At 42.5% G+C, this 25,515-nt stretch overlaps 1 protein-coding gene across 5 annotated transcripts in view; it reads left to right on the forward strand.

Annotated features, from left to right (window-relative positions):
* Positions 1 to 25,515, forward strand: part of pbx3b (pre-B-cell leukemia homeobox 3b) — a 104,705-nt gene that overhangs the window by 52,801 nt on the left and 26,389 nt on the right. The window lies entirely within an intron of this gene.

Raw genomic sequence — 25,515 nt, forward strand, 5'->3', positions numbered from 1 at the left:
GGGGGGGGTTTGTGGCGAGACTAGGGGTGGGTGGGCGCAACAAATATAAATAATGGATGTGGCAGCGGCAGGGCCAACGAACGAAACATAAGCTGGGAATTTGCTCCGGTACTTTTTTGTTCTCAATCACCTTGATGAAACAAGTCCTGAAGGCGGGTGCCTTTTTTCGATGGGGCGTTGTGTGTGAATGAGACCACTGACAAGCTGATTTTCCACCCCTGGCATGAGGCTGCTTTCTCCTGCTTAAGCCTTTGAGACCGGGAACGCGTCCGTGTGTGTCATTTTAAGATGTCTTTTGGGCTATTCAAAAATAGCAGATATACATATATATATATTTTTATATTTGTATATATTTTTTTATATATATTTTCATATATTTTTTTATATATTTTTTTACATATTTTTTTATATATTTTTTTATATGTTTTTTTATATTTCTTATGTAAAAACAAAACAAAAAACAACTATTAGGATTTAGAAAACATTTGTAGAATCGGCTTCAGGTCTCAATGGGTTAATGTTCTTGGATAAAGTGTTGCACAGAAGTAAACCAGAAAGAGCTTCCATTCCTGACATATGTGACAGTATTTGCATCAATTATGCAGTCTATTACTGTGGCAGGAGAGCCGGCGAGAGAGAGAGAGAGGGAGAGAGAGAGAGAGAGGGGGGGAGGAAAGGAGAGAAAGGGGATTTGTGACAAGACACACTGGCAGAAATGAGGATTTCTTTTTAAAATGCATTCTTTAGAAAAAATAACATTCAAGATCATTTACATGAAAGCAGCTGCAGCACTAAACTCGGCAAAGCAGAGCTCGAGTGTCTGGAGCGTTTTGACACTAAAGACTTTGGCAAACAGAGTACAGTATAATGGATAGTCCTTTGTCTCCTCCTGCATTCACCGTATGTTGAATATCTACCAGACGTGGGGAAATGGAGGACTGGAAAAACTGAGTCAGAGCCTCAAGCTCCCGTAGACCAAAGATCAGGCTCTCTCACTGTCCGACGTACAAGGCCAAATCTAGGCGTTGCATTAATGATCGGTTTTCTGGAAACCACACGGATCTAGAGCACTATTTTGATGGCCACTAGGGGAAATCGACTGGAAGCATACAATACCTTGTATGAATCTTCTGTGTTATGACATTTTTTATTTTTGGTAAAGAACATATTAGTATATCTATAGGATCAGTGTACAGTGTCAGCAAAAATAATGTAGTGTTTTTAATGGCACCTGTCTTTTTAAACCTGTGATCATGCTGATAGCTGAATAATCATAATCATAAACATAAACAAAGGGTTATTTGTGCCTGTTTAACCACATAAGCCCTATTATACTATGTAGTATGATGTCGCACAAAAATAATAGCCAATGTACAATTTGTGCTATTTTCGAAAGAGGAAATATATCAACATAGAAATATCTAGAAAATGGTAGCAATGTTTTGCGTGCCCAAAATAGGTATGCAAGGTTTCAAGTGTTTAAACGATGCGTTTGGGAGGCAATGTGTTGATTTTTTACATGGTGGCAACCAACGGCTGTAATTCACTGAAACGTGCCCAGTGTAGTGTGTGCTATATTTGTGCATCTGCTGGGTTGCCTTAAAACCGCCCCAGTGTTGCTACTCTCGTCCTAACCCCTGTATATGGGGTAGAGATGAGGCCAGCTGCTGTGTGTGTGTGTGTGTGTGTGTGTGTGTGTGTGTGTGTGTGTGTGTGTGTGTGTGTGTGTGTGTGTGTGCCCCAACTTTCTGGGAGGAGAGAGGCGGCGGGTAACTTTTCGAACATGTCCCAGTTTTCAACAGTCTCCTATTTCACTCTGTCCAAACCTATTTCACATTCTAGTCAAGTGCACATACAAATCTGCTGTGCCATGGTTTCTAACCACACGTTGCCTGTTTGGAATTCACACATGCGCGTGCGTGCGCGCATTTGTGAATTGTTTGTGTGTGTGTGACTGTGTGACTGTGTGTGTGTGTGTGTGTGTGTGTGTGTGTGTGTGTGTGTGTGTGTGTGTGTGTGTGTGTGTGTGTGTGTGTGTGTGTGTGTGTGTGTGTGTGTGTGTGTGTGTGTGTGTGTGTGTGTGTGTGTGTGTGTGTGTGTGTGTGTGTGTGTGTGTGTGTGTGTGTGTGTGTGTGTGTGTGTGTGCGCGCGCACACACACACACACACACACACACAGTCACACACACACACAAATAGACAGTGTTACAGCACCAAGCCTGTCACTGCCTTTTATCCATCGCCAACCTTCAACTGTCTGGTTTATGCGTAGTGACACTATAGCAAAGTGCTTGACTGCTTTTTGCCAACAGACTGCAACACTTTAACTGTACTTAGTCATGCATCATTATGGCAGACTCAAAGCGGTGTGTCTGGGAACGCCTGCAGATGGTGGAGGCAGAACCATTTGGAAAAGGGAAGGCTCTGTGACAATGATGCTTATTGCATGAGTAAGTGTGTATGGACACAAGTGTGTCTGAGTAACGCCTACTGAACAGGAGGAAGTATGGCAACGCCACGAGAATAAAATACATTTTGCAAAAAAACACCTGTACGGCACCTGTACGCAGTGGTGTAAAGTAACTAAGTAAATTTACTCAAGTACTGTACTTTTTTTTTTTTTTACAATTTTGAGGATTTTTTACTTTACTGGAGTATTTCAAATTTTCAATACTTTTACTTCTACTCCACTACATCTCAGTGGTAAATATTTTACTTTTACTCCACTACAATTATTTGAAAGCTTTAGTTACTAGCTACTTTGCTGATATAAATTATTATATTATAAAACACACATTAACCACTTTAGCCCTATTTCATACATAGGCTATTTGAAAATAGCAGATCTACAGGCTTGTAGATCGGCTATTTTCAAACATTTTAGTACTTTTATTTTTGGTACTTTAAGTGTATTTTGATGCCAATACTTTTGTACTTTCACTCAAGTAACATTTTGAACACAGGCCTTTTAACTTGCAACAGAGTACTTCTACATTGCGGTATTGATACTTTTACTTAAGTAAAAAAAATTGCTTTGTAAAGGCAAACTCTGCACCACATGCAGCATGGTGGCCAGACACCGTCTGCTTTTTGAAATATGATATACACACAGTATGAAATCTACATAGGTAGGGTCTTTGTTAGAAAGGAGCCTTTCATGCGTGTATTGATCAGACATTGTTTGCTGGAAATCAATGGCGTCTTTGTGAAATAGTAACTCCGTCGTTGCTCTTCGTAGAGATTTAACCCTCTTCTTGTATATCAGACATGTTTTACCCCTTTGTTCTCCTCTTCAAAAAATGTCCCTCCGGTGACATCATCACAGCCATAACTGCCACTTGTCACTTTTCCTTTATTTCAACAGATGAGGAAAAAGCTGTAGCAGTCATTTCATGTTTTCAACAGATCTCCCTCCACCACCAGCTCTATTGAGATATAAATTCTGATAACGTTCATTGCGTAGAGAAGCTCATTCAAGGTTCATACAAAAGCTGTGCTTCTTTATTCTTTAACTCTTTAAGACCGGGAACGCATCTGTGTCATTTTTTTATTTGAGCTAAAAAAGCATTTTTTTACACTTTGGCTATTCAAAAATAGCAGATCTACAAGCTCATAGCGCGGCACCGAGTGCCGCGCTATGAGCTTGTAGATCTGCTATTTTTGAAAAATCGTGAAGATTTGAGAAATCTTTGAATATATATATATATTTTTAAAGCAAACATTTTTAACTCAAATCTTTGCTTCTGGGGGGATTCTACAAATGTCTTCTAAATCCTAGTTTAAAAAAAATATATATATATATATGTTGCTATAATCAGTGGTTCTCAAACTTTTTCATGTTAAGGACCCCCAAATGATATGAATTTTGGCCGCGGACCCCCATCTCAAAATATTTTGTTCCAGGGACCCCCAGAAGTTGTAACAGAGTTAAAAATGTTCGCTACGGAAAAACAGTTATTCAAAGATTTGCACACATTTTCACGATTTTTCTAAAAATAGCAGATCTACAAGCTCATGGCGCGGCACTCGGTGCAGTGCTATGAGCTTGTATATCTGCTATTTTTGAATAGCCCAAAGAAATCTAAAAATGACACACAGATGCGTTCCCGGTCTCAAAGAGTTAAGGAAAGGAAAGAAACCATTAGCAAAATACTCGCTCATGGAGAAAAGAGAATCTTATCTTTATTCCGCATGATCATGCAGAGCCATATTCCTTTAGACATCATTATGTAAAACCAATTTCTCTCTCACATCATTTCCGCTGCGCTGCGCTACAACGTCTATATACTCTACTATTCTTTATTACAAAGTAGGTGGCCTAGAGGAGAATATATGCATTCCGTTCCTTATGGCATAAAATATGCATATAGGTTCCTCATTTCATCTCCAATCTGTGTTATTGCTTTAAAAATTCACAACTGCCTCCAGTCCCTTTAATATTTAATTTGACAACTTTTTAATCTGTCTTCACGCTGTGATGAAGTAATCGTCAGCTGTCGCGGGAAAATGATTGAATTATACAGTGCCAAACAATAGGGACTGAAGTGATTCAAAGGTTATGGGCTTTATTATTTGTTTTGCATCAGTGATAACATGAGCTCCAGGGAGAAAAAATTTCCTTTATTCGCATACTAATTTATCTTTTTTTTTCTCACCCCCGTGCCCACACGCAGCAAAAACACTGCCGTACACACACCAGTAAATAACATTCACTCAGAGCTGTGTTTACTAGCTTTTACTTTGTGCTGTGGACAGCTTAACCCATGAAGACCTGAGTTTCCGATTCTTACTTATGTCTTCTAAATCCTAACAGTTTTTTGAAAAAAACGTATGTTGCTATATCAGTGGTTCTCAAACTTTTTCATGTCAAGGACCCCCAAAATTATATTTATTTGGCCGCCGACCCCCATCTCAAAATATGTTGTTCCAGGGACCCCCAGAAGCAAAGATTTGAGTTACAAATGTTTGCTTTAAAATATATATATATTCAAAGATTTGCACACATTTTCACGATTTTTCAAAAATAGCAGATCTACAAGCTCGTAGCGCGGCACTCGGTGCCGCGCTATGAGCTTGTATATCTGCTATTTTTGAATAGCCAAAGTGTAAAATATTTTTTTCTAGCTCAAATCAAAAAATGACACCGATGCGTTCCGGGTCTCAATGGCTTAATGAAAGAAGCAACTCAAAATACCCCAGCCCCTCCAGACCCAGGTGGTATCCGTGTGTTTCAGAGTAGTCATCATCATTGTGTCTTTGCCGCCAGACTGACGGAGGTTAAAGGATGGGTTTTGTGTGTTGTGCTTGTTTACTGCACGGGCCCATTTTGAATGGCCTCTCCTCCAAAGCCCTTCAGTTATATCGGAGAGAGAGAGAGAGAGAGAGTCACGGAGCAATGATAATTACTGCCCATCTTTTCTTAGCTCTTCTGATCTTTAATGATCACAGATTATCCATCGAGTCTAGATAAATAATTAGCGACGAATGTCTCACCAATGAGCCACACCAACAGATGCTCCAGTCCCCCACTCTGTCTCCCCACCAAGGTGAACGTGTGAGTGCGATCTCTCCTCTAACGTGGGGGGGGCTCGGCGGCGAGATCAGCCAGAGAGGAGGAATCATTTGGAAAACAAAACAAATAGATAATGGAAGCAACTTAACCCATTCAGACCGGGAAAGAATCTGTGTCATTTTTAGATTTCTTTGGCTATTCAAAAATAGCAGATCTACAAGCTCATAGCGCGGCACAGAGTGCCGCGCTATGAGCTTGTAGATCTGCTATTTTTGCAAATCTTTGAATATATATTTTAAAACATTTGTAACTCAAATCTTTGCTTCTGGGAAATTCTACAAAATGTTTTCTAAATCCCAACAGTTTTCTGAAAAACGTATGTCGCTATATGAGTGGTTCTCGAACTTTTCCATGTCAAGGACCCCCAAAATTATATGTATTTGGCCGCGGACCCCCCATCTCAAAATATGTTGTTCCAGGGACCCCCAGAAGCACAGATCGGAGTTAAAAATGTTCGTCTTAAAACATATATTCAAAGTTTTGCACAAAGTTTCCACTATTTAAAAAAAAAAACAGCAGATCTGCTATTTTTTGAATAGCCAAAGAAATCTTAAAATGACACAGATGCGTTCCCGGTCTTTATGGGTTAAATGAATGTTGCACTCGGCCCAGATGAATGGGGTTCAGCTCCCACTTATACTCCAGCAGCAGCACCACCTCAAATGGCCTCTCTGAGCAATCTGGCCAAGTTGGGCCCCCACTGTGGAGCAGCATGGCACTGGGAGTTGTGGAAGCCAGTTCTCTCCCCCCATAGCCCCGGGCTGCCTCTACCTTTGCTATGCTACTCAAGGTTAAAGGGATCCCAGTTGGGTGTTTAACACCGCGTTGCGCTTGCACCCGGATGGCCTTTTTTTTTTTTTTTTTTTACCAAGCATTACTATCTTCACGCTGGAGAGAAAGAGACAGCACAGAGCAGTGAACCTTGAGGAACGGTCCCCTCGTTTTATCCCCCTTTCAGGGTGAGATACTCCCAGCCGTGCGTTTTTGGACATGAGGAGATATTTATCCCATTGACACCTGGAACGCATCTGTGTCATTTTTTGATTTGAGCTGAAAAGCATTATTTTACACTTCAAAAATAGCAGATCTACAAGCCTACGAGCTTGTAGATCTGCTATTTTTGAAAAATCGTGAAAATGTGTGCAAATTCGGAATATATATATATTCTTTTAAAGCGAACATTTTTAACTAAAATCTTTGCTTCTTGGGGTCCCTGGAACAAAATATTTTGAGATGGGGGTCGGCGGCCAAGTACATATAGTTTTGGGGGTCCTTGACATGAAAAAGTTTGAGAACCACTTATATAGAAACATACGTTTTTCAGAAAACTGTTGGGATTCAGAAGACATTTTGTAGAATCGGCTTCAGGTCTTAATGGATTATACAACGCACGCCGATGTCAATCCCTGTCATCCAACCAAACCCCGTCTCACTGTTTCCCCCCAAACCTCACCCATTTCTCTGTAACAGAGTTTTTAAATCCCCCCATGCCACTGTATAATGCTCATATAAAGTAGCAGGAGTAAGTGATTTGCACCATTTTTACTGTTGGAACACGGTGTTTGTCATACAACTCGCATGCTTTTGCTGACATTCATTTTGAAAACCCGGGTGTTGGAGCACTCGGAGACGGAGAGTAACAATGCTGAAGGGGAAAGTGCCTGCTGAGCACTACAGTGAATATACCTCTCTGACCCAGAGACCAGGGAGAGGAAAGGGAGATTTATGAAATGCACATGTTTAATACATTTCATTTTGTCCAAGGGATTTGTATCGCTTACCACAGTATTTTTTACACCCCTGTATAGTCACTGCTGGTATTGTCTGAGGAGAATAAAACCCTGTCCAGTGTTAGGCGGGTGAAGTTTTGTTTATCCCATTAAGTCCTGGAACGCATCTATGTCATTTTTTTGATTTGAGCTAAAAAAAACATTATTTTACACTTTGGGGCTATTCAAAAATAGCAGATATACAAGCTCATAGCGCGGCACCGAGTGCCGCGCTATGAGCTTGTAGATCTGCTATTTTTGAAAAATCTTGAAAATTAGTGCAAATCTTTGAATATATATATTTTTACATTTTTTTATTTAATTTTTTTTTAATATTTGTAACTCAAATCTTTGCTTCTGGGGGGTCCCTGGAACAAAACATTTTTAGATGAGGGTCCGCGGCCAAATACATAATAATTTTGGGGGTCCTTGACATGAAAAAGATTGAGCACCACTGATATAGAAACATACGTTTTTCAGAAAACTGTTGGGATTTAGGAGACATGTAGAATCGGCTTCCGGTCTTAATAGGTTATATATACAGTATATATACATGCGCGCACACACACACACACACACACACACACACACACACACACACACACACACACACACACACACACACACACACACACAGTATATATGGGGCTGAGGTGTTGGGCACACCGCATACTTGTTCTAAAACGTATAATCCCTTGAAAATCCGCAACTTAAATGGGAAAAGATAACCCCCCTTATCAGCCCGGTGACAGAACATCAGATAGTGTGGCTTATTTAATAAAGGGACTGACGTTGTCCCTGGGTGCGATACAGGTATATGGCTGTGTGACCTCTGTGTATTCATTGTGTTGTAGTGTAACATGTGTGTGTGTGTGTGGATGGAGGGAGCTCTTCCTGTTCCTAAACACCCCCGTTCTGGAGTGTACTGTAGCATCTGTGGTGACAAACACAATGCTCCATATGGATTAACCCTTTAAGACCCGAAGACCCGATTCTACAAAATGTCTTCTAAATCCTAACAGTTTTTTGAAAAAAACCTATGTTGCTGTCAGTGGTTCTCAAACTTTTTCATGTCAAGGGTCCCCAAAATGGTACGTATTTGGCTGCGGACCCCCATCTCAAAATATGTTGTTCCAGGGACCCCCCAGAAGCAAAGATTTGAGTTACAATTGTTCGCTTTGAAAATATATATATTCAAAGATTTGCACAAATTTTCACGATTTTTCAAAAATAGCAGATCTACAAGCTCGTAGCGCGGCACTTGGTGCCGCACTATGAGCTTGTAGATCTGCTATTTTTGAATAGCCCAAAGACACCTACAAATGACACACAGATGCGTTCCCGGTGTTAATGGGTTAAAGTGCAGGGAGGCTAGTCACTGAAATATTTGCCCCTTCCAAAGTGTTGACACGAAATGAAAAAGAAAAAAAGGGGTGGGTGGAGGGGGGAAAGGAGAACCTTGCATTTGCTTTCTCATGTAATCAGGTAGCAGTTATCACAGTGAAGTGTTTGCCTACCTAATGGTGTTTCCATTTTACGCCAGTCTGTCATCGGCTTCCCATTTGGTAGCAACGGGCGAGAGGAGAGCGGGACGCGCTACACGTAGTGTGTGTGTGTGCCGAGGGCTTAGAAAATAATACTCTTCCTTTTGTGTCCAGTGTGTATTGGAATAAACAAAAATGACAAGAGGGAAAGGAAGTGAGCAAAGTGAGAGAGAGAGAGAAACCTATAACAGAACATTCAGAGCTGCTAGCTGTGTAAGTCAGTGCTAAAGCGTTGCGTTTAGTGCATGGAAGCAACAACTACACCCGCCGCAAACTCCGGATGCTCTTTTTCAGGCGGAATATGAATTGTTAGTTTGCATTTAAAGTGCACTTGAGTGCCGTGTTGACAGATACGGGGTTGTGACGAGTGATAGTCAGAACGTATGAAGGCTCATAATGCCGTGCTGTCAACCCTCTTGGTGCCAGCCAGCCTGAAAATAAGCAGTTCACCTCTGTTTTCATTCAGTAGAGTGCAGCAGACAGGCAAGCGTCTTCTCTTCGCCTGTATTTATTGACTTGTTTTACTAGCCTGAAACAGGGCGCTTTTATACGGGGCCTGCTCAGTCTTAAGACTCTCCAGACATTTACATTATTTCTGACTGAGTTACACACACATATAAAGGAGCACGTCCGCAGGCTAGGTTAGATATATATGCCCCCCCCCCCTCCCCTGTATCTCTTTCTTTTACACACACACACACACACACATGGGATTTTATTGCCCCATCATATATATATTGTTACATTTCCCCTATTACCGCTGCACACAGCCAGCCAACATGGCAAAGACTTTTCTGTTGGATTTCAGAAGTGCTTTGTATTTCTTTTGAGCTCATTAATTGGCTTTCACTGTGTAGGCAATGTGGAAAATAAATAAACAAATCGTCAGCCTATACTGTAATTCTGTTAGGCTAGATTAAATTCTATGTATAGTTGAATGTTTATATATATATATATATATATATATATATATATATATATACACGGTATATTATTTATTTTCTATTTGCAACCAGAAGCTGATTCAGTATTATAAAGGCATAGATATCAAGACGCTGTAAAAGGAAAAGAAAAAAAATCATCTTTCTCTCACTAATCTCCACCACGACTGCAGTGGAAGATAATGAATACCAACACCCAGAGAGTCACAGACTACGCCTCGGTCCCCCAACCCAATCTAAACCTCCAGCGGTATTTACATGATATTTCATTTTTTGAATAAACCTCTTTTCTCTCCCACTGTGAAGATATTGAACTCTTTCACACAGATGTCATCTTAACCAAAGCTTATTAAAAAGATGGACATCAAAGTAGTGGGCGCCCATTTATCTTATAGCGCTCTAATTGGCCACCACAGGCAGGAGGAGAACAACTAACTCCAAAATAGGAGGCGTTGAGCTGTTGGGGCTAAAAAAAAGAGGATGTCTAAAGACCTCTCTGTGGATTCATTGCCAATAAATCCCCTGGAATGAAAGCATGGGGCTTTTCTGGGGGGTATGGAATTTCACAAATACATTATGAAATGTGATACGCTGAATTAAGTGAACACTTATGCCTGAAGGGTTGGGGTTCTTTGTTCTCGCTTGTTTATGTGGGCACAATGTCCTGTACCTGACCTGAAACTTCAATGCCTTGCTTGTCATCCTTGGGGATTTTTTTTATTATTATTCTTTTTTTTTTTTTTACATCACAAGCACAGTGACATAAGGCAATACGCTATGAAAAGGTCATATAGTGCTGGTGGCTGGGAGCGAATTGAAATTACATTTTGTGAACTCTGTATATATATATATGCTATAGTATTTTGAAGAATTTACCCATTTGCCACGATGAAAAGTGGATTCTGTTTGGAAGGGTCAGTGCTGCTCCATCACCAAAAAACCCACACACACAAACCTGCTGTGTGAATAATGTGCTCCGTTTCCACTCAAGTGGGCAATAAAAACACAAAAACAAAGTCATTAATTGCCTACAATACAGTAACCAAATGCCATCAAGAGTCTGTGCTCTCATTAACCTGGCACCTAATTATCTGCCTCCAGTCAGAGTCCTGACAAGCCCCGCCGTCTGAACTCTCAGCTCCATTGTGTTGTGTTGTGTCAGCAAGTGGCCAGCCATTGGCCCGGGCAGCCAACCAGCCAGTTAGCCAGCCAGTTAGACGGTCAGTCGACCAGTCGTCCGGCCGGCGGGTCAGTTAACCCATTAAGACCACTTCTAAAAAAAAAATCTAAATCCTAATAGTTTTTCGGAAAAAAATATAAAAAAAATAATTTTCACGATTTTTCAAAAATAGCAGATCTACAAGCTCGTAGCGCGGCACTCGGTGCCGCGCTACGAGCTTGTATATCTGCTATTTTTGAATAGCCAAAGACATCTAAAGTGACACAGATTCGTTCCAGGTATCAATGGGTTAACTCATTAAGGCCTGAGGTTCCTATTCTACAAATGTCTTCTAATACCTATAACAGTTTTCTGAAACACTTATTTCGCTGTAACATCAGTGGTTCTCAAACTGTTTCATGTCAAGGACCTCCAAAATGATATGTATTCGGGCCGTGGACCCCCATCTCAAAAAAATATTTTGTTCCAGGGACCCCCGTGAGAAGCAAAGATTTGAGTTACAAATGTTTGCTTAGAAAATAGAAGATTTGTGCACATTTTCACGCTTTTTCAAAAACAGCAGATCTACAAGCTCGTAGCGCGGCACTCGGTGCCGCGCTACGAGCTTGTAGATCTGCTGTTTTTGAACAGCCAAAGTAATAAAAATAATGGTTTAAGTGGTTACACAGACATGCGTTCCCGGATGGAAGGGGTTAACCATGGCACCCATTAGGTATGGAAAAAGAAGACAAAAGCCTCTCTCACACACACACACACACACACACAGCAAAGGTTCTCCTCCACACACAATCACACATGCTGCCACGATGTTAGTCCTGTTAATGCCTTCCCTTCCAATTAAATCTGCGACTGTTAATTATTGTAATTATGAGAACGACCCCCTCCCCTCCATCCCCACCATCCCCCCACACCGCCACTACACCCTCCCCCACCCTCCCCCCTCCTTCATCACTATGGTGTGTGTAGAGATGGCAAGGGAGCTGTTGTGTTGCTTCAGTGACGCTTCTGTCTCTGCTCCAGTGGAGCTCCTGGTTATAGGGAGCGAGCTTGCTATGAATGCAAGGGGGAGGAGGGGGAGGGAGGGAGGGAGGGGGGGGGCTAGCCCTGGTAACACATGACAGGGGTGACATGAGGGAGACTGCACGGTTCATCTTGGATAACTGGGCGAGTGAGGGGAAGTTACGGCCGCTGGCCACGCCTCCAGCCTAACTCATTAAATGGTGTGTAAAGTAACACGCTGGGAATAATTAGCGGCAAATAACCTTTTTTTTCTTTTTTCTCCCCGTTACCTCGTTCAGTCGCTTATCGGCACAACAACAAAAAAAAGGTGCAGCATCATCATCAGTGGGTGTACGTCGTACACACAATGAAATTATGCGGGGGGGTCAAACGAAATGAGGGAGAGGCGATACTCTCCCAGCAATCATTCACTCAAAACATTGCCCTCTCCACAGAAAATGTTACTTCTTTCTATATATATATATACACGATACTAAGGATTCCTTTTCCCGCCCCGCCAGGGGAGACGCTTGCAATAGATCCGATGTGATGCGTTGAGTATAGAGGAAGCTGATATATAAAAATAAAAAAAAGAGAAGTGGATGGCAGGCTGGCTGGCTGGCTGGCTTTGCCTGCTAGTCTCTGCTTGCTCCTCTCTCCACCATCCTCTCTGGCCTGCTTCTGTCACATGCTGTTGTTTGGCCTGAACCTGATCTGCTCTGCTCCTCCTCGTTGCTTCTTTTCTGCACACTGCTGCAGACATAGCAGCAACCTGCAGCAGCATCGGGGGCAGAGGATGCCTCCAGGAAACGGGAGCTTCCCGTTCAGGTAGCACGCAACTGGAGGAAAAAAACTCGAATGTGTACTGTCAAAGCTGAGCTATCTTTTTCTTGGCCAATTGCACAACAATCAGTTAATTTCCGACTGTCTCGACTTTCTTACGCAGTACCATTTCTCTTAACCCATTAAGACCTGAGGCCCGATTCTACGAAATGTCTTCTGAATCCTAACAGTTTTTTGAAATCTGCTACTGTACATCAGTGTACAAAATGATGTATTTGGCCGTGGACCCCCATCTCAAAATATGTTGTCCCAGGGACCCCCGGAAGCAAAGATTTGAGTTGCAAATGTTCGCTTTAAAAAATATATATATTCAAAGATTTGCACTCATTTTCACGACTATTCAAAAATAGCAGATCTACAAGCTCATAGCGCGGCACTCGGTGCCGCGCTACGAGCTTGTATATCTGCTATTTTTGAATAGCCCAAAGAAGTCTAAAATGACACAGATGCGTCCCCGGTCTTAATGGGTTAATGTTTTTTTGGGGGAATGGTGCTACAGTACTTCTGAACGCAAGCTAATCAGTGCATCAGAAGGTGTTCTTTTATGCTATTGGCACAATCATCCCTTGTAACCAGAAGCATTATACTGTTACACCAGTGCAGCCACAAAGGGATTCCAGGCTGTATAATTTGGAACCAAATTCCCTCCCTTATGAAAGACACTGAAGGAAAGGAGCAGCTCCTTCTGGCTTCAGGCAATGCAGCCCTTTTCGTAGATACACTGCAAAATCTAAATGATGGACTGTCAACTCTCTTGCAGAAATGCCACTGCAAAGAATAATCTCTCTGGCACTGGATCATGGTTGGGGCTGTATGCTACCGATGCCGTTTTCTTTGTTTATATGCGAGCGTGCTAGCCCCTCACGTGCACACATGCCGACATGAGTATATGCATGCGCGCACGCACGCGCACACACACACACACACACACACACACACACACACACACACACACACACACACACACACACACACACACACACACACACACACACACACACACACACACACACACACACACACACTCACATGCATGCACGCATACACATGTTTATTTCAACACTGACATGCAAGCCCTGACACACACACAAACACGCGTGCACACAATGCCTCAAGCTTAAGCTTTCTTTCTGAGCAGCATACAGTAAAATATTATATAGGATTAATAACCTGAATAGCATTATTTGCATCACCCCTAGCCTTTAACCCATTGAGGCCTGAGGTTCCGATTCTACAAAATGTCTTCTAAATCCCAACAGTATTCTGAAAAAAACGCATGTTTCTATGTCAGTGGTGTTCAATCTTCTTTCATGTCAAGGACCCCCAAAAGGATATGTATTTGGCTGCCGACCCCACATCTCAAAATGTGTTGTTCCAGGGACCCCCCAGAAGCAAAGATTTGAGTTTGCTTTAAAACTATATATATTCAAAGATTTGCACACACTTTCACGATTTTTCAAAAATAGCAGATCTACAATATGAGCTTGTATATCTGCTATTTTTGAAATGCCCAAAGTATAAAAATAATGCTTTTTTTTTTAGCTCAAATCTAAAAAATGACACAGATGCGTTCCAGGTTTGAATAGGTTAAAATAATGCATGCTTGGCTTGATGTCTTGGATGAAGTTTTTGCCTTGTGTGTTTGCCTGCTTGTCTGTGTGTGTACAAGACCTGCTGTGTGACCTGGTTTCATGCAATCTCCATCTTCTAATTAGGCGGGGTGCAGAAAGGCTGGAACGAGAGGAGGAGTGATTAGTTGCCTTTGGGTATTTCATAAGTGGCTTTCAGTGCCACATTTGCATTATTTGCTTGGGGTCTGAATAACGAATCAACCCTACCTTTGCATCAAATTGAGGGCTAGCAGCTAAAGACCATCAATACGTGAAATATGAAATGAAACTGGAGGAGGGGGGGTGGTGGGGAGGATTTTAAGCACAACGTGCTGGGGCAGTATATAGGAATCACAGTGAAACACAGGAACTGTATACTCTAGAAACTAGTGTATGTATGACAATAGAATGTATTGTTGCTGTCAGGTAAAAATCTTGTACCGTATGTCAGTGGCGTCCCCAGGATTTACATTTAGGGCAGGCGAGATTTTTTGTCTCCCCCCCCCCCATCTATTACCCCCAAAAAATACATTTCAACTTAATCAAAAATCGGCGATCGAAAACCGGCGAAAGTGGCCGTGTGCAAGATGTTTTGACCATTATCTCTGGAACGGAAGGTCCAATCTGCTCAGTTCAAAGCTTGTTGGATGCGTGACTTTGAGGACATTAAGCACTAGCAATGACACATTTTCGGGTTATTTGTTTTTTTTAGGGGAGGCGAGATCTTAGTTGGCCAGGCGACCGCCTGCCCTTCCTCTACAGTGGGTACGCCACTGCCGTTTGTGTCCGAAACCGTTACTATTTTAGGAAATGGAGAAAAAAAGAACCGGTGTACTAGTGGAACAAATGTAGTTATTATCTAGTAACAAGTTCTTGTTCATTCTTTTAACCACTTAGACCCCATATGGGTAACCGGAGTCTCTCATGGCTCAATACTAGTGTGTTTTCTTTTATTGTGGGGAAAATAGCCGATCGACAGCGTGTGAGTGTGAGGGTAGCGATTAAATACAGAGTAAGAAGAAGAGGGCAGGGGGAACGGGCCTTTAAACTGGGGAATCCCTGTCTAGAATGATGATATATTTCCTCCCAGTGCGGTGAGTGATAAGCTAATCAGCCGCGCTGACAGTGAAGTGTTGCAACCCCCCCAGAGCTGGGTCAAGACTTTACCCATCATGCACCACCATGCACACTCTACTCTAAACAGACAGCACATGGAAGGGGTGGTGGGGGGCGGGGGGGGGGGGCGGGGGGAGTGACAAAAAGTGTCTCTGGTCAGAGAAGACGATCTCTGTCAGTTCAGGTATAGCCTTTGTCCCTCCATGACGATGCCCCACCCACCCGCGTCCTCAAGAGGACGACACTGGGCGAGGGTGGGGATTGGGTGGCGACGAGGAGGACGACAGGGGTGTGGATGGGCGGGTAGCCGTCTACTTCTTCTGACATGCAACGCAAAGACGTGTTGAGTGGGGTGGGGGTGGGGGTGGGGGTGGGGGGCAAAGGGTGGGGGTGGGAGAAACGACAAACCCAAACAAACATCTTGAAGACATTTTTTTTGCTTCGCACACCAAAATTAATCACTGTCCCAGGGTGGCAGTGACATTTGTGGGAAGTGACACACAACATGACAGTCCAGGAGAGAGGATGAAAGGAGACTGGGGCGGAGGAGGGCTGAGTAAACAAGAGCCACTGTCACTCGCTGTGATCGTATGTGTGTGTGTGATCGCGTGTGTGTGTGTGTATGTGTGTGCGCGCGTGCGTGCGTGTGAGTACATGCCCAATGTGTTTTTGTATGTGGACGTGTGAGTGGCCCCCGCTTTGTTTCCTGCCCTCTAAGACTCGAAGTGGGCAAACGGCCAAGTGGTGCAGTGATGGCTGACCAGGCCTAGCCGTAGCGGGCGCCCGCACACGCAGCGGTCGGGGAGACCGGGCCAAATGAGTGGACAAGACCTCTCCGCTACAGATCAGCACACTGGACTGACCCTACAGGACATAGTACAGCATGGGGCTCCAAACATAGGGGCTTTGCATGGCTCACACAACATGGTCCACTGGCCACGGAATGAGCAGTGAGCACTTTAGAGTCGCTCCTGTGTATTCGTCCAATGAGCTGCTCTGCTACGTCCTAGCCTAAATATGAGGCCAACTATGTCCTTGTTGTTGCCGTCATGCAGAAAAACCTTGTATCTCCGTTTCGAATGAAAAAAAGATGCATCGTCATACGTGTGACGCTTGTAGATCGTCTATTTTCAATTAGCCTATGTATAAAATCAGGCTAAAGTGGTGAATGTATGTTTTATAATGTAATAATTTATATGTGCAAAGTAACTAGTAACTAAAGTTTTCAAATAATTGTAGTGGAGTAAAAGTACAATATTTTGCCTCTGAGATGTAGTGGAATAGAAGTAAAATTATTGCAAATTGAAATACTCTAATAAATAAAAAGTTACTCAAAATTGTACTTAGGTACAGTACTTGAGTACATGTACTTAGTTACTTTACACCACTGGTCTTGTCATTAGTGTGGTTACTGTTTAAAGTGGAGAGAGTACAGGAGTCTAGTGTGTCTACTGGCATGTTCATTGAAATTGAGTGCATTACGACTGTCAAAAGTTTTAGTTTGTCTTTGTCTGCAGGAAAAGAACAATGATTTAGAGCCAGAATTAGACACCAGTCGTTCAGCTCACTTCAGGGACAGAAAGTAAAACATAAAGTGGCAAAATGTGCTTTGGCGTTCCCCACCGTGTGGTATCAGGTATGGTAATTACTCTGCCATTAACATTGGGAATAGCTAATGTGTATTAATGTGTTAATGGCATGTTAATTACTGTACATGCTTGAGAGAGCCCGCAGGCATTCTCCCAGATTCTTTTGTGCCATGTGGATGTAGGCCAAGCTTTAAAAAAAAGACTTTAAGAACATCAATGAAAGAGGATCTTTATGTTTCATTTGTCAGAACAAAAAGATTTTCAATGGGTAATTTGATCCAGCCTCCGCTGCTTCTAGGAGCTGAGAGTCACTGATCCAGGCGCCACGACAAAGAGAGAGATGATATGAAGTCAAAGGGAGCCCGTGGAACAGGGGCTAGTAGTGACACTGGTCTCTTTGTGATATGGATACTCAGTCTAAAGCCCTCTGTGGAGTCTCCAGTGTGTTGCTTTGGCAGCAGGTTCTAATAACATGGTGGATTAGGAGACTTGGATGCATGAGTGCCAAGCCAAGAGTTTTTAGGCTCACCTTGGAAGAGCCCCAGTAACAGGCTAGATGCCACGTTTGTTTCTCTCTCCCGGCCCGGTACAGACTCTCTCTGCTCCTATTGTCCACTCCGTGCCTCTTAACCCTTTAAGACCGGAGGCCCGATTCTACGAATGTCTTCTAAATCCCAACAGTATTCTGAAAAAACGTATGTTGCTATATCAGTGGTGCTCAAACGTTTTCATGTCAAGGACCCCCAAAATGATATGTATTTGGCCGCGGACCCCCATCTCAAAATATTTTGTTCCAGGGACCCCCAGAAGCAAAGATTTGAGTTAAAAGTGTTCGCTTTAAAATAATATATATTCAAAGATTTTCACACATTTTCACGATTTTTGAATAGCCAAAGTGTAAAATAATACTTTTTAGCGCAAATAAAAAAAGTGACACAGATGCGTTCCAGGTCTAAATATGTTAAGAGAGAGAGAGAGAGAGAGAGAGAGCGAGTATAGAGAGATGACCTTTGCAAATATTGACAGAAAATAAATTCTGTTTCGATTAGTTAGCTTTGGGAGACCTTTTCGGATCAATGCAATTAGATGAACGGGGTGTCAATACAGCCATTCAATGGATGGAGGCACGGGGGTATAGGGAGGGGATTGCAGGGAGGTCAGGGTTAGGTGTGTATTGAACAGGATGTTTTGGAAGCGGCACAAGTAACAGAGTCTCAATGTGTGTCGCCAAACATAGTTAAGCACATACTAGATCAACAGGACCGACTGCAACACAAATCCTGTGTCTCTGCATCATCATGGCCAATTTTGCACTCTCAAAATTGCATTGTTTTACACATTTATTACAGAATAAGTGGTACATGTGGATACAAAAAACAACCAACAGAAAGACTATACTACAAAAATGTTTTTTAACTCATTAAGACTGGGAACGCATCTCACTTTAGATTTCTTTGGCTATTCAAAAATAGCAGATATACAAGCTCATAGCGTGGCACCGAGTGCCACGCTATGAGCTTGTATATCTGCATTTTTTTTTTAATCGTGAAAATTTGTGGAAATCTACAAACAGTTTTTAGAAAGAACTTTTGTTGCTACATCAGTGGTGCTCCAACTTTTCCATGTCAAGGAAGGACCCCCAAAATGATATGCTTTTGGCCGCGGACCCCCATCTAAAAATATGTTGTTCCAGGGACCCCCAGAAGCACAGCTATGAGTTAAAATGTTCGCTTTAAAACATATATATATATATATATTCAAAGATTTAGCCAAAGAATTCCATGCATTGGCGTGCAGTGCTGTGCAGTAACCATGCATTGGCGTGCGGTGCCATATACTGTCGAGAATGAGGTGGACGGATCCCAGAAAAGCTCCTGCTTGGCTCTTCAGCAAAGCCACATTAACCCAGCAGGACTCTGCCTTTATGGGTCTCCTGCTCACACTTCAGTGATGAGAGTAAACAAGCGGCTGGCCAAAGGTCAGCTAAGCCCACAGAATGAAAGAGGGCACAAGGGGCGGGGGGGGGGGTTGAGGGGTTGTTGGGGGGGAGTAGAGAGAGTATAGAGCGGGCCCGAGGCGGTGCTCAGATCGCTGTCAGGGCTTCAAGCAGGGAGTGATGTACGAGACGACAGCACCAAAACCGGAAATGATTATAAACCGAGAACAGGGAGAGGAGTGTGAGAGAAAGGGCTGCATTGTCTTTATCTGTCAAATTTGTTATTTCCCTGGATCAGATACTGACAGTGAACCTGTAAAAAATGAAAAGAGAAGCCACCCCGGACTGATAGGAGGGGATTAATCACAATGTCTCCTTTGTCTCCACCGTGGAGGAGAAATGAACCGTGATCACGTGGGAGAAAAGGCCCTTTTCTCCTCCCTATACAGCCTCAGTGAGCTACTTCACCTGTAATGTATTGCATGGCTCACAAAGTACATTATGGACACGTTATTTTATTATTTTGAGTGTTTGTTTTTTCTTCTTTTAATTGCCAGACAAATATGATCATTAACCCATTAAGGCCTGAGGTTCTAATTCTACGAAATGTCGTCTTAATCCTAACAGTTTTTGTTGCTATATCAGTGGTTCTCAATTTTTTTCATGTCAAGGACCTCCAAAATGATGTATTATGTATTTGGCCGCCGACCCCCATCTCAAAATATTTTGTTCCAGGGACCCCCAGAAGCAAAGATTTGAGTTAAAAAGATGTTGAGTTAAAAAATGTTGCTTTAAAAATGTATTTATATTCATAGATTTGTATAAATGGATTAAAAAATAGCAGATAAGCTCATTCATAGCGCGGTACTATGAGCTTGTATATCTGCTATTTTTGAATAGCCCAATTATAAAATAATGGTTTAAGTGGTTACACAGATCCGTTCCCGGTTTTATTGGGTTAAAGCTGAAATCTGGAAGTTTCATGTCCTACCCAAGATTTGAACCAGGGTCTCCACCACCACTCTGCCTAGATGGAATCCCCCAGTTGGTTAGGGGAGATTGTGTGCGTATGAGCTTCAGGCAGTACTATTTGTCAACCAGTATTGGTTAGGGGAGATTGTGTGCTTATGAGCTTCAGGAAGTACTATTTGTCAACCAGTACAGTGTCCTACCCAAAACCGAGGTCTAAATCTTTCAATGGAAGAGTAGGGAGACCACCTCCAAATACTACAGATATACTAGTTAGCCTATATTTTAATAACATACCATACAGATTGGCTAAACAATATTGTTTAATTCATTTTTATTCATTCATTTATTCATTGCAGCTTTAAATATGGTTTAGAATGGTTTTAAGATGTGTGAAATACCTGGGACCCGGAGATATGGATTGTGTACATGAGTTTAGTATTACCGGCAGGTTTCATCAAGGTGACAACATGGCAGTGCACTTTTCCTGGCAATGAGATTAATTCCACTTTGTGTGACTGCGGCGGCTGTGGATTACAGTTAACACCAGTGCCCAAACTTGTTTTAATACCCATATCAACAGACAAAAAGGGATAAAGATTTGAGCAAGCAGCAGCAGCAGCGTTTGCAGGGCTTGGAATGTGACTACACACTATATGGCTTTGGAAGTTCCTATACAGATTTGTCAGCCACACAGCAAATTAAAGATATTATCTCGCTCAAGCCTATTTTGTGGAAATTGTGTGATGATGCTGAGCTTAGACAGTAAATCCACAATCTTCACTTTCCCTCCTCTGTATCAAATACAAAGGTATTTGATACAGAGAGGGAGAGAGAGAGAGAGAACCAAAGAAAGAGAGTATTAAAGCGAGGATGTTAGCACTTTGGAAACTGCAGGAAATACCACTATTTTTTGGTGCATTCGTATTACACTGTAAAGTCCTCAGTGCTAATTTATCCATGTATAACTCAGTGTATATGTGTAACCAAATGGACCCGTACATTATTGATAGTTACAGTAGGAACCAAATGGACCCTTACGGGTCTGTAACTCAGAGAGTGTACAAATGGAACCAAACGGACCCTTACGGGTCCGTTTGGTTCCATTTGTACCCTCTCAGAGTGAAATTAACATTCAGGATTTTACAGTGTTAGACTGATCACATTATAGCTTATTTTATTACATATAGAAACGATACTATCACTGGTAATCCAGGAGCTGCAAAAATAACACATTGCTTCATGTACTGTGGTAGTATACAGTAGCTTCTTCTCATTTCTTCTCACAGTACAGAGAGACAGGGGTCTTCCAACATGTTGGTTATGAATGGCCTTCCATAGCCGCCGTGGCACAAATACACCCTAGTGGACTCCGGCGGGGGCCGGACGCTTCTCGGGGGCAGCGGCGGTAATCATTTTTATCCCGCAGATTTCCCAAATAGAAATAGACACCTATGATAAAAATGTCACGGCCACTCCACATGTCAGTGGCCCTAACAGGATTACATGTCACATTCTAATGTCTCGCTCTGTTTTCCTTTGCCATGAATGGCCACATTATTGCTCACAGGAACTTTGTGGTAATATATGGTAAGAGACAAGTAGCTCTTTATGGGCTGTGATTATTTGGTTTGAATGAAACCAGTGATTTATGCCCATTTAGCTGAAAAGCCCTGTAAATTCCCTCAGCTGCATTTCCCCTGGATAGAGAGTGAGTGGAGTGGAAGTGACAACTAGGGTTTGGTGCAGAAGTGAGCACTGTGTCCCAGAGTTATATTTAATATACCTGACATGAAAAACGTGCCTACCTGCTTACCACCACCCGCAGCACAAAGGGAAAAGTGCAGACCCTGCTGAGCTTGCGTTGAATCAAAAGAACCCTGGCGTAAATACAGGAATGGAGAAAATATGAACCGGTTGTGGCAGACAAAACCACCAGCTATTAGGAAATGTTTGAGATATGTAGCCAGTCATCTGGCCGGTCAGCTTTTTGAATCATGAGCTTGTGTCGTTTTTGTACTGCCGGAGAAAAAAAACTGGAAGGGGAACAGCCGAGCCTGTCCAGAAAGGAGCGTCGGGTTGTTGTTTATTTTCGATGGTGTGGATGAGGGTTAGTGGAGCCGAGGCATATTGTCCACATGGATGGCTTGGCTCTCTGCAAGGCTGATGGAGTCTTGTCCAGCATCTCAATGTCTCCAGCACAAATAGCCACATTCATCCACTCCTCTCACACCATTACACCTAAAAGACTCAAAGCCAGCTGATCCATAAATAGAGGCAAATTTGTTTTTCAACAGTTGCAGTCGCTGTTGTTGTGTGGGGCGAGAAACGACAGAATGGAAAAACACAACAAATGGATGAAGTTTAATATTCGGCTATATGTTTTTCCTGATATACTGTATATATGTTTTTTAATTAAATGTTGTGTTTAGAACAGTGGTTTTCAACCCTTTTCAGATCAAGGTCCATTATTTATTCGGCATTTGAGCCATGGACCTCCGTTTGATGAGATTTAGCCTCTCAGACCCAAGACTTAGAGTATTTTTTCTACCTTTTCTAATTGTGTAGACTTCTTCTAAATTAAGTAATGCAGATGTTTAACAATAATTTAACTCTTGAGAGCGTAAAATGAAACCAAATGGACCCGTAAGGGTCCATTTGGTTTCATTTTACGCTCTCAAGAGTTAAAGATCTACTGTATAGGGGTCCATATTGTTACCAACTCTCCATTATTTAGCTGGGGACCACCTGGAACCGCCTCAAGGACCACTGGTGGTCCCTGGACCACTGGTTGAGAACCACTGGTTTAGAAGAACGGTAGTGAAAGATGAATAGAAGAGGTAGAGACAGAAACAATAGACAGAGATAGACTGTTCCTCCTAGTGTTTGGTCCTACAGTACCTGCGGTGTGCAGGGTCAGTCGGTCAGATCCACAGTTTTAAAGGCTCTCTCACTGACTGCATGGTTACTGGTTACACAATAAAGTCACTAATCTTCTCATTTGGAATCCAGAGAGGCCGGGCCCATATCTTAATGAAGCTGTAATGAGCTGTTGAAAATCTCTTGAATTGCAGGGGGGATTATTGAATTGAAACAAGCCCCGGTAATCATAACATCAAGAATGGCCACTCACTATTTACTGCCCATTGAGCCACATTTTTATCCATTTATTGGACTGAATAGCTTGAGCGTGTGTGCGTGCGTGTGCGTGTGCGTGTGTGTGTGTGTGTGTGTGTGTGTGTGTGTGTGTGTGTGTGTGTGTGTGTGTGTGTGTGTGTGTGTGTGTGTGTGTGGGGGGTGGGGGGGGGGGGGGGGGGTTGGTTTTAATTCGGTTTTAAAGAAGAAGCTGCAGGCTTCTCCTTTATTTTCTAATTCCTTGTAAAGCCGGGCATCATCACAGTAACGTTCTCGGTGCATGCAGGTGTGCATGTCTGCTCACTGCTGGCTGATTGGGACTTGATGACAGATTGGCTGGACAAAAAAAAAAGAAAAGAAGAGGAAAAAAAAACACGGACTGAAACAGCAGAGTACAAAGGCAGGAGTCATACTAAACATACCAATTTACACAGTATGTTATTACATTGTCATTTACTAGCCTGAGTCTCGTAGAAATGTACAAATACTGTGAATAAAAGGCCATTAAAAACAGTAGGCTTTCAGCGTTCCTAGCGTTCAGAACCCCCTAAGACGCAGAGAGAGAGAGAGACTCACTGGAGGTATAGTTCTCTGTTTAGCATCCTTCCGCTGAGTAGAAGTGCCACTTCACCATTGAGCATTTGTCAGTTTATGGATGTTGCTGTCATGTCAGCCTCGCCGTACACACAGAGTGCAGAGCAGTGTGTAAATAAAAGAGAACAGGGCTTGGGAAATGGGCGACAGGAACACGGCACACATACACACACAGGGAGGTATACCCACCCAATACACGCCCGCAGGGGACTGTGTGTGTGCATGCTAGTATAGCGGACGGTGCAGATGGAATGGTATTAATTGCCCTTATACACAGGCACATGCACACATAGACATCAAAGGGGGGCTTCAGCTCCTGCCCTTTTACCCCGTCTGTAAAAAAAAGTGCCCTCTCCAGACCATGAATGCAGCTTTTTACTATGGTGAAAGAAATGCAAATGCCCCCTTTTCCATGCCGTTTACCCGAAGGCAGCGTTCAAGAGAATTGCCTTTTCCGAACTCTCAGGAACTTGAATGCAGCATTTTTTGTTGTTGAAATAATTGCCCTCTCTGTGTAGAGATCCATGCCATACGTCATCTCCAGTACTGGCTTAATAATTATACTTAGTTGAGTGCAGTGGCCCGCACCGAAAATAGACGATCTACAAGCTCAGACGCGCCGTGACGCGTTGTGACGCGTTGCGAGCTTGTAGATCGACTGTTTTCGATCAAAAGTGCACTTTTTGGAATTTTAGCCCCTGCCCCTCTAACATTGTCTGCACGTCCCTGCCCATACGAATTCCACACATGAAGTCCTAATGCTTAATTTATAGGCTACTCCGTCGTACGGCGGTGTCGCACACCAAACAAATAACAGATCTACAAGCTCACCACTGTGTGGTGTGAGACATCGTCGTACTTGTACAACGAAGATCAGGCATAACAACTTATATCTATGTATAGCAAAAATAGCCGATCTACAGTACAAGCTGTTGTGAACTTGCATATGTGCTATATATGCGATAAAAAATACATACATACATACATATATTGTACCTATAATGACATGCCCAGGTTGAAAGTGATTAAAGGACGACTTCACCCATTTTCAACCTAGCTTAAAGTGCATTAGTGAGGACCAAATTATACCAAGATGAAAACGGGTGAAGTCGTCCTTTAAGAAGAATGTGTTTTTGCGAGGGTTAACCTAATGGTATAACCTGCATGATGTGATTTGTTTAATCTTTTTTCACCCGTACGAGGGTAGTTCAACCAGCACAGGCCCGCTGTGTTAGAGAGAGTGTGTCCAGGTGTGAGTTAATGCTGATGCCAATGACTTCACCATCTGGTATGCTATAGGAGAAAAAAAAGAGAACAACTCGGGAAGAGTTGGTGATTTATGCCCCATTGCCATGGAGATGTACACATAATATACTAACTATACATGGATGTGTATCTAAAGGCCTCTTTAAGATAAGGCTGACGTCCTCAGACAGGGCCCCTATCAGTTTATTAACCCCCCCAATTGGCAATTTTACAGACTTAATATAGTAAGTCTTATGGTATTTCTGTATTATATTACAGAATGTTGTCTCATTTTATGTTCATTCTTCAACTAATGTATTTTTTTACAAAATAAAGTTTATAACTATTCTTCTCCCTATTATTGATATTATTTCTACTAGTAGTAATAGTTACTGTACTGTATTCGTCATGTTGTCATACCAAATCATATTCAGATGGCATTAACTGACCCCTGCTCTCTCTCTCTCTCTGGTA

This window comes from Gymnoscopelus microlampas (assembly GCF_963454915.1).
Source record: "Gymnoscopelus microlampas genome assembly, chromosome: 4".
NCBI classification, from domain to species: Eukaryota; Metazoa; Chordata; class Actinopteri; order Myctophiformes; family Myctophidae; genus Gymnoscopelus; species Gymnoscopelus microlampas.